The sequence below is a fragment of the Oncorhynchus gorbuscha genome, linkage group LG12 (assembly GCF_021184085.1).
Source record: "Oncorhynchus gorbuscha isolate QuinsamMale2020 ecotype Even-year linkage group LG12, OgorEven_v1.0, whole genome shotgun sequence".
NCBI lineage: Eukaryota > Metazoa > Chordata > Actinopteri > Salmoniformes > Salmonidae > Oncorhynchus > Oncorhynchus gorbuscha.
The window spans coordinates 36,136,053-36,146,135 of NC_060184.1; the positions used below are offsets into that span (position 1 = coordinate 36,136,053).

The window sequence follows — 10,083 nt, forward strand, 5'->3', positions numbered from 1 at the left end:
CTACAGGTGTCAGAGAAAGTAGTGCTTTCAACTTCCCAGCATTCATCAGAGCACTTCAGTAACACAGTCAGAAAGTCATTGTTATTACCTTTACAGAGAGGATTCCAAGCTGAACTATGCCAAGAATAGGGAGAGGTGGGGGGGAGAGAGAGAGATCACAATGGTGATAGGGAGGAGGAGAGACCTGTCACTTCTCTTGCTGGAGTTTTTCTTGGCTTCTACACTGGATACAAGACAGGGTGAGGTAGAGCAAACAGAACCGCCACTGAGCGTGCCCAGTTGAGCCTACTAATCTCACAACGCACTCCGACCTATCCGGCTCACTGACAGCATTTAATTACAAACAGCCTAGTGCCAGGCACACACACACCGAGTGTCAGGTAATTCCTTGCTCTCCCTCTCTCACACTTCCCCTTCCCAGGCAGCAATTACACCCTTTCGCTCTTGTCAATTCAGCAGCGTTTTCTTTTCCTGCTCTGCGTAGCCAAACATCTACCCCTACCCTCCCTCCCTCCTCTGTCACCCCCCCCCCCCCCCAAGTAGAACAAAGGCCAACTGCTCCATTACTCACTTGTTCAGTTTAACTCAACAATGAGAGCCTATAGTATTGGCTCTGTTGAAGCTAACATAATACAGTAATTCTACACTGAGAAGTTGATAGATCTAGGATCAGGTTCCCTTTCACAAGTAGTTCATTGGTCTATTAAGGTTTAAAGCACATAATTGACCTTCTGTGTCACGAGCTGATCAGTGTCTCAAGGCATGTTGATTGAGAATACGCTCTTTTGCGAAAAACGCCCTCGGGAAGACCATGAAATCATCTACTGGATTAGTATCAGGTGAACGGGAATTAATTTAACTGAGATCAATCAGCAGTGTTTTCTCTGGTTTCAGAGAAGATACATTCTGAATGCAAACAACACCTGCTTTCTTACCAGATAAAGAAGTTGTAAAAAAAAAACTATAAAGCCTAGATTAATAAAAGCATTTCCTGTCACAAGACAATCAGCTTTTAAAACAACACAACAATTAGTTTGATATAGCTGTCATTCAGCCGTTTACAGTAAATTGCATAGTAAAGTATGGCTTCAACAGGGATCCTTTCTGTGGTCATTAAAGGATTTTATAAAAGCTACTTGTCACCTCCTTAATACTCACAGTACTTACTGGGGAAAAAAGCCTGACTTGATTCTTCCCTAGCGTTGTTTACCGAGCCAGACAGAGCTGATAAATACCAAAGAATAACTTCACCCTCAAACTCTCCCTCTTTACCCACAGCCAATTTCCTCCAATGGGGGCGATTCTTTTTGCTGGGCTTATTGAGGCGGATGCCACACTGGCTTTTACACTGTGGAGTGAAAATGAGGTATTTCTAATGACTGTGCACTCTGATAGTCTTCCAACAGAACACGGTCTAAGGCCGCTCACTCCGGAGCTCTAACTCAGCACAACTCATCAACAGCCACATAACTCTTCCTACTCTCCACCAGGCCATAGTAGAATGCCGGAGAATGGAAGGCAAACCGAGCTGCTCGCTGTACTCTACGAGTGTTAGCAGATGGAGAGAGTTAATGCGAGTCTGTAACAGAACAATACGTGGCGTACTCGGCCAAAACCCTAAAGCTTATTATATCTCATTATGGAGATTTCTGTTGTGACAGCAGGAGAATGTTCAGGTTGTTGATATGGCTTCTTCTTCTTTTTTGGCCGTGAACATCTGCAGAGAAAAACTGTGGTGGTGTTGGATGCATCGGAGAAGAAAAACACACTCCCATGCATACTCCAGTGTACTGGTACATTTTTTCACGCTAACCTAAAGCACGAGTAATGAGCACTTAAATGTGTAGTGTCAAAAAACGCTAATGATTTGAATCGATGGAGTAATTAGCGGTGTGTTTGTTGAATTAACGTCCAAAGCTCATAATATGTTTCTCGTTCAAGGATTTAAAAAATAACACCTTTGTCCTTCGTTAAGGGCGAGACAGTTTTGTAAAGGCTTTTTTTGTTGTTGTATTTCCTTAGTTGTAAGGGAAATGTCAGCTATATTTGTTTTATATAGTACGTGGCGTTTAGGTCTAATTTGGATTCAGACGTCTCTCTGTGTAGTGGGTCTACTAGATTTTGCTTAACTCCTTTTATTGTTTATTAATCAAGTACATCAATGTACAGGCAGCTACTGTATATCTACAGTAAAATGTTCCAATCGTCCTAATACTTTTACAACTCTAGAGATACTGTTTTTTTTTATAATATAATAATAATAATAAGGGAATTTAATAAATGACAAAGGGGGATGGTCAAAGGCAAATGTTTTGATAATTTAATGATATATACCCATTGATTCTTGAGGAATATCGACTAAAAATGCCTGATACATTTATTCAACGGGCGTTTCAAGCTTCATCATTTTCTAATCTGGTTCCAGTGACAGGTTTGGTATTGTAGCCTATATAGACAGTAGACACTGGGGGACTATTTTCTCAGGGCCAACACTTCGTCTCCTCTCCCTGAGTGAGCGTTTGCTCTGTGTAAAAGGAGAACACTTGACCCCTATTGTCTCCATGTATAGACATATTCCCCTGCGTAATGGGCTTTCACATATAGATGTCAAGACACACACACACTGGCATGCCTGCACACACACACACACACGTAGGCACATCAGCATGCACATACGCGGGAGTGCATCCACAAATCCAAGCCATTTTACAGAGATGCGCACACACACACACACACACACACACACACACACACACACACACACACACACACACACACACACACACACACACACACACACACACACACACACACACACACACACACACACACACACACACACACACACACACACACACACACACACACACAGTCACATTTATTTTCATTGACGTACCACACCCAGGATGAGCGTGTTTTAAAGGCAGTCTTTTCCATGGCATTTGACTTGCAACATTCAAGTGAAGCAAAACAAATTCCACTCATGAGTGCATTTGAAATAGCGCGGCACAAAACAGACTCGCCCAGGAATGTCATGTCGACTTGCAAAGACCTACCGGTGAGAAATCTTGAATTGATACAGTCCTATGTTCTGAAAATAGCTACAGCAGAAGTAGTGTTGAAATTCACAGCCTATGTGGTTGTATGGAGATGAGAGAAGGGTTTAGTAGATCATGATGTGGCTTTACACAGTAAGAGGACAACTTTAAGTTTTAATCCAGTAGGAATTCACTGGTTTTGCTCGAAATGTTCTTAGTAAAAACAGCTTCTGTTTCTTACCTTTTTGTATAGTTTTTTTTTCTTCAGTTTAGTGCACTTTTCCTGTAGGCTAGTGTCGGTCTGTATTTTTTCAGCAGTGCCACTGGACTTATTTTTCCCTCTGTCTGTCTTTCCTCTCGCTTCAATGGGCCATATGCTTCAACAACATGTGGGAGGCAGGGAGACATCTTGGGTGGAAAATTGATTCTAACTGGCTGATCCAGGGCATACGTGTAATGGTGGCCGCGACTGCCTCAGTCCCACAGTGCAATGTCACCACAAGCTATCAGCCTTAGCGCTTTGGGCTTTGATGCTGCTCAGTGCATATTCTGAGCCGGTAAGCCTATATGCCCCAGGAGACCAGGTCAACCAATGGGCCCACAGCCATCTCCTCTTCTTTGATATTGTTATGGAAAAGTGGCAACAGACACATTTTTGTAGGGGCTTGATGTTGCAACAGCTAGAGCTCAGCAGAAACAAAAAAGGGTGACTCTTCTAGCTACGCTGAGTGTGAAGGAGATGTAACTGACCGCCCATTGTTTTAGTGCCAACACAAACTCACTCACTTCTTGGAATCTTTTAATAATGTGCCATAATAAATTGCAGTAGAAGGCAATTGCTGGGCGATATGCTGAGGGGTTTGAAATTGAATCCTGTATCATGTGGGGACGACGAGGCACCCTCAGAGAGAAACGCCGGGGTCCCTGGGGGATTCTGGGAAGGCCATCCGATCCCACCTCGAATGAGCTGAATTAATGGACACGATACAGATTTCAGAACTACAGGTCTCTGTACTGTCTATCTGAACATACACACAGACGTAGACAAACATACACACACACACACGCACGCACGCACGCACGCACGCACGCACACACACACACACACACACACACACACACACACACACACACACACACACACACACACACACACACACACACACACACACACACACACACACACACACACACACACACACACAGAGACACACACACATACAGGGATAGATGAACCTTGACATGTGTAGTCTAACTACTTCATCACGCGATGCAGCAAAAAACAACTCCCAGGAACAAGAACATTCCAGCAAATGACAGCCCTGATCTGCTCTACCCTCCAAGAGAGATGCGAGTAAGCCCATTAAATATGTCTTTATAACTCTCACTGGCTAAAATCACCCTGGTCAGCCCAAGGCTGAGACACTCCCTCTGATTGGTTGGCTGCAGTTTGTTTGAGTTTAAACGGTGGGTTGTTGCCGTGGCGTTGGAGCCCCCGCTGTGTGGCAGTCAGCCCTGTTTGCTCTAACTCCAGGTGGCATTAGCGATATGCATTAGGAGCCCTCTGCCCTCATAATGGCAGAATAAAAGTGAGCCCCAGCGATGTTGGGCTCAGATGTAACTGGATAAAGGCTGTCAGAGGCTTGTCTGCACCGCAAGTGGAAACACAGACAGAATCTAATAAGGAGGTCCACAGCGATTCAGACAGAATCAAAACAAAGGGGCTCTGAATATGGGCCCTAAGGGTCAATTGGGCCCTTCTGGGCCTAAACCAGTGTGGGGCCCTAAGAGCGATTTGGATTGGGAGCACCTTCTGCGAATAGGCCCCTTCTGCGTGTAGGCCCCCTCTGCGTATTGGCCCCTCCCTCTAAATCTGGACCCCCTCTGCATATAGCAGAGCACTGCTGACATAACAAATGGAAAACTGCTGATGCACCAGAGATTTTTGTTTCATTGAGTCCAACTAGCCGATTCGGGATGGTAGCCTACTTTAGGAATATAGACAACCACAGTCAGTCAATGTCTTGTTTATCTGTATTCAGACAGAAGGAGGTTATTTCTTCTTCTCTTCTATCAGGGATAACATTATGGGAATAGAAACCACCAAAAAAAGGATTGGGGAGGGGAGAGAGGCAGAGCTGGGTCAGCGTGAGGTATCTGATAGCTCTCTGTGTGCGTGTGAGCGTGCGTTTCTGAGTGCGTTCATGCGTGTGTTTCTTAAACAAAAAAAATCCCAGTACAATGTGTGGGAAGACAGACACTGGTCTAAAAGACCCATTCATCCTGAGTCGTGTTTCACTAGGGCTGCAGTGTCAGGCTGAGAGAGAAAAATAACAGAGCCTAATATCCTCCATATGTCCTAGCTGCCCCATGCAGGAAAACAACATCCTGGTCCTGGCTGCCTCTCCTACTGCCTGATCAAAACAATACCTCTTCCTGTCATCGCTGCTCCTGTCCTGCTTACTGGTGTTGGATGGGAATAACTAGGAAAATATATGCGTAACTCTCCCCTGACATAGCGCCTCGTTTGATGTGGATTATTGAAACACATGCACTTTCTCTCCGTTCTCGGAGCAAAAACACATCTGACTCATTAAGTTTGAACAGCTCTGACAGAATATGAATGAGGCCAGCCAGTCAACCAGTTTTGTGGACCTGATTTTTAAGCCTGAGATAAGTTGGCTTGTCAAAAGCTTTCTCTCAGATGTTTAGCTGGAGGACTGTCAATTTTTTTGACAATCAAAAATAAGGTGTGTCGTGGGATATGATAGTTTAGCCTTGCTTTGCTCCAGGCCAGGTCTGTGGGTCATGTGAAAATGTGAGTGGCTTGGCTGGTATTACTGGCTGCTGGAAGATAGGCAGGGAGAGGGGAGAGTACTTTCTCCCTCTGACTGATAAAAGGCTGAGAGGTGATCACACTTCTACCCAGGCCTACAGCCCTCTGTTGGGCTACTGCCAAAGCAACACACACACACACACACACACACACACACACACACACACACACACACACACACACACACACACACACACACACACACACACACACACACACACACACACACACACACACACACACACACACACACACACACACACACACACACACACACACATCACGGGCCACATGGATAAGAGATCCGTCTGCCAGGCTTGCACAAGGTCCACAAAGTTTATCTTGGATATGTGCTAATGTATTTGTTGACTAAACCTCAATGAATTCAGACTATATCCGCGATGAATGATATGGAATGGAATAGATGTTGCAACAGCAACATGAATAATGACTGATGGTTTAGTGTCTGATTGAGAGTGGAAGAGGCACTAAGGCATGAAGGGGGAGTCGGTGGGCAGTGGTCAGAGACGTGATGCCTGTTAAATGAGTCCACTGTGACGGTGGCTGGACAGAGGAGAAAATCGAGAGACTGTGAGCGAGAGACAGAGAGAGAGAGTGAGCGTTAGAGAGAGAGCGAGAGCGAGCGAGCGAAAGAGAGAGAGAGCGAGCGAGCGAAAGAGAGAGAGAGCGAGCGAGAAGCAGAGAGAGACAGAGAGAGAGAGCGCGAGCGCGAGAGAGAGAGCGAGCGACAGAGAGAGAGACAGAGAGAGAGAGCGAGCGAGAGCGAGAGACAGAGAGAGAGAGCGAGCGAGAGCGAGAGAGACTGCGCGGGAACCCTTGGCTGCTGGCAGCTCGGAGCTCCGGAGTGCTCTCTTGGCCGCCTTCTGAACGTTCCAAAACAAACAACAATGGCCCTTCCAGACTTGCTGCTCACAGCCAATAAAATGACTCTCAGAATTCAGTCAGTCACAAACTATTTTGCTCTCTGGATATCCATGCTCCAGCCAAGAGAGGACGCGCACAGCGCAGTTATCAAGTGAAGACTAAATCATTTTAAGTGATTAATCTGAAAGTGGGTTAGAATCAGATAAAATAATGTTTTTGTGTTATAGATTTATCTTTATTTTTTTTATAATCCTATCAATAAAAAAAATAATTGACGTATAAATATACAAAATTCATATTTTATTTATCTGGTATTGGGCTCAATTTTGAAACAACCCAGTGGGCAAAAACTGGTGGAATCAAAGATGCTAATGCGTCTATGTCATTCCAAACAAAAAATGCAATGTAATAATATTAAATCAATGTGGATAACTGATTGGATTTGAACAAAGTCATCAACATATGGGTGTTGTCTTTTTTTCACCCAACTTTGAACCTAAATCCAATGACACGTGACATTTTTTGTTTATTTCACGTTGAATTCACATTAATTGACAACTCAACCAAATGTAAATCAAAACTAGCTATTGAATTGATGTCTGTGCCCAGTGGGAACTAATTAAATGTGGTGGTGAAAATGTAAATAATCAATCTATTTGATATATCGTACTATGCTTATGCACTATTTTAGGATAATACTTTTTCAATTATTCAGAAACACAACATTTGTATTTTATTTACATTAATCTGTCATCAAGTTCCAAGGAAAAGTTAGCTCACAAATTCTAGTACAGTATATTTTTCCACATATAGACTTTTTAGGTCAATTACACATGATCCATTCCTTTAGCACTAATGACATTACCCACTGGTAATTGGTTCTATTTGTCTACCGTCTGCGTGAGGCCATTTCTCTCTCCCCCTTTTCTGATGGTCAGAAGAAGGTGAGTGTTGAAGGCAGTAGGTTATAACTCAGTACGGTTCCTTATGCCAGGCTCTCAGTTTGCCATGTATGCTCTGCTCTCCCTGGCCTCCCTACCCACATTTCTGGGCTGTGCCCTGAGTCCAAGTTGCTGCTCTAGACAATGCTTGATTCATGACTGAGTTTCCCGACAGTCATATGACTCAAGACACTGATGGAGATTTAGGTCATGCACTACCGAGGCACCTAAAGCGAGGGTTGGTATGACGTATTCTATGTGGAGACCTGTAACTGTTCTTTGTAGTGGTAGCAAACCTGCTACCAAACCTGATGCTCCTATCACGTAGCAAGTAGCAATATGTTGTTCTGATGTCATAGTTACATCATGATTAAATAGTATGTGAATAGAGTTCTGGTTTCTGAAGAAATGTGTTATTTGAATGGAGGGATAATACAATTTTACATGGTAGTATTACAAAAATATTGTGGGGTTTGATCAAAAATTGTTCAATAATCAAACTGCAGTTTTGGCAAGGGCCTTATGAGTTCCTGCTTTTTCACTGAAATTAAAACTGTATGAGAACCCCCAGTGCAAACAAAGTGTGAAAAGAAGGTATCAACAATCAAATCATATCCTCTTTTTTATCCTTTTTTAATTCATTCACAACCAGAACTCTTCCACGGTTGGGCTAATGCGTCTAAATGTTTTTCTTGAACATTTTGATTTTAACGTAAGAGTATACAGCCGTCTGATAAAAGCCCATTAAATGAACAACCCCTCTCACTGATAAGTAGCAGCGAATTATTGCTACGCCTCACCAAATATTTTATAATATTAATTTGGAAAGTGATTCAAAAATATTTAAACAAGATATCAAAAGTGTGTACCAGCTTTTACGATGTACCATTATCTTCACAATTTCCAGGCTACTCCTAAGAGCCTGTCTTTCTCAGCTTCCCAGAATAATATCCTACTTTATCAGGCTATAAAAATACCATAAGTCATTCTAGGTTTGCTCTGTCTGAACGCATTACAATCTTTCTGAAACGTTTCACAAGGGAATGATCGTAGTAAACACTACACAAACAAGTGTCACTGGCCAAAAATACATAGCTCAAATTGTACAACAGTCAATGAACTGGATTTTTTTTCTCTCCAATGCTTTAAAAATGCATAGACTACTGTATCTAATAGCACCATTTACATTTTTAGAAATAGCTTCCTTGTATTCAGATCCAGTGGCTCCCTTTCGGGAGTACTTTCTTCCTTCGCTCAAACTCTCCCTCTTTATGCAGACGCACTGATTGGTTTAATTATGATTGCACCGATTAAGTGTTTCTTCTCTGCTCTCCCAGCTATCTCAGCCTGAATCACAAAGATCCAGGGAGTTTGAGTTTGGAGCTTTGCTTTAAGTGCTGTGGGGTGTTGTTAGTCTCTCACGCTCTCTCTCTCTCTCTCTCTCTCTCTCTCTCTCTCTCTCTCTCTCTCTCTCTCTCTCTCTCTCACTTTCTCTCACATGTTGTCAGACACTCATTAGAAGAGGGGCTCTTACCGTTTTGGAGGCAGCTGGTGGTCAAATCAGGGTCAGAGAGAGAGCGGCGACCTCCCGGAGTTACACACGCATCCCAGGACAGCTCCCGGACGGCAGGGTAGTGAGGGCTCGTTATCTTAAAAGAGCGCAGTGGCTGTCGGGCAGCATGTAGCAAGCGGCAGGCGTGTGTCTGGAGGAAACTACGGGCACCAGTCAGAGAGGAGAGAAAGAGCTGAAAGAGAGAGAGACAGAGCAGGACGCCGGCAGTCGTTTCGCTTCCTCCTCTTGTGTGAGGAGTGTATGTAACTTAACCCCTGAGCAGCTTGAACCTTCACACACGCAACCAGTTCGAACCCGTCCAACAATGGTTGTCTTTTTTTGTTATGTTGTTTAACTCCTGAGAGTGGCGATGAGCTCACCGTGGTCTCGTGTTTCAGGGCTGGGGTGTCTTGAAGGAATGTGAGAGCAGGCTCACAGAGAGGCAGAGGCGATGGAGAGGTCAGAGGGCACCAGAGGGCACCTGGGGGAGTTATCAGGGGAATGATGGGGGGGAGTTCCAAGAGATTCACTGAGAAAAAAAAGAGGAGTTAGGGACTGTTTGACATTTCTGGAACTGGGACCTGGAGACAAATGGGGGAGGGCCATGTTTTTCCAATTTCAGTCAGGGGAAGGGTTTAGTATTTTTTTGATCTAGTCTAGTAGAGGGTCATGTAATTTGTAATCGATTACATTTCTAAATTGCCCAATTCTGCCCCTCATCCCTGATTCTCTGCTGGCTGTGAAAAATCAGGTGCACCCTGTGCCTGTGCCTCAATAAAATGAAAGAATGCCTATAGTCATACTATACAAAGTGCATGCTCAGATAATTTT

At 43.9% G+C, this 10,083-nt stretch overlaps 1 protein-coding gene across 1 annotated transcript in view; it reads right to left on the minus strand.

The window, feature by feature from the left end:
• The window catches only part of LOC123990949 (leucine-rich repeat transmembrane protein FLRT2-like), a 33,602-nt gene extending 24,129 nt beyond the window's left edge, over positions 1-9,473 (minus strand). Inside the window, exon 1 of the mRNA XM_046291998.1 lies at positions 9,235-9,473. The gene's annotated coding sequence lies outside the window, so the exon portion shown is untranslated. The remainder of the gene's footprint in view (positions 1-9,234) is intronic.
• Positions 9,474-10,083: the final 610 nt, after the last annotated feature.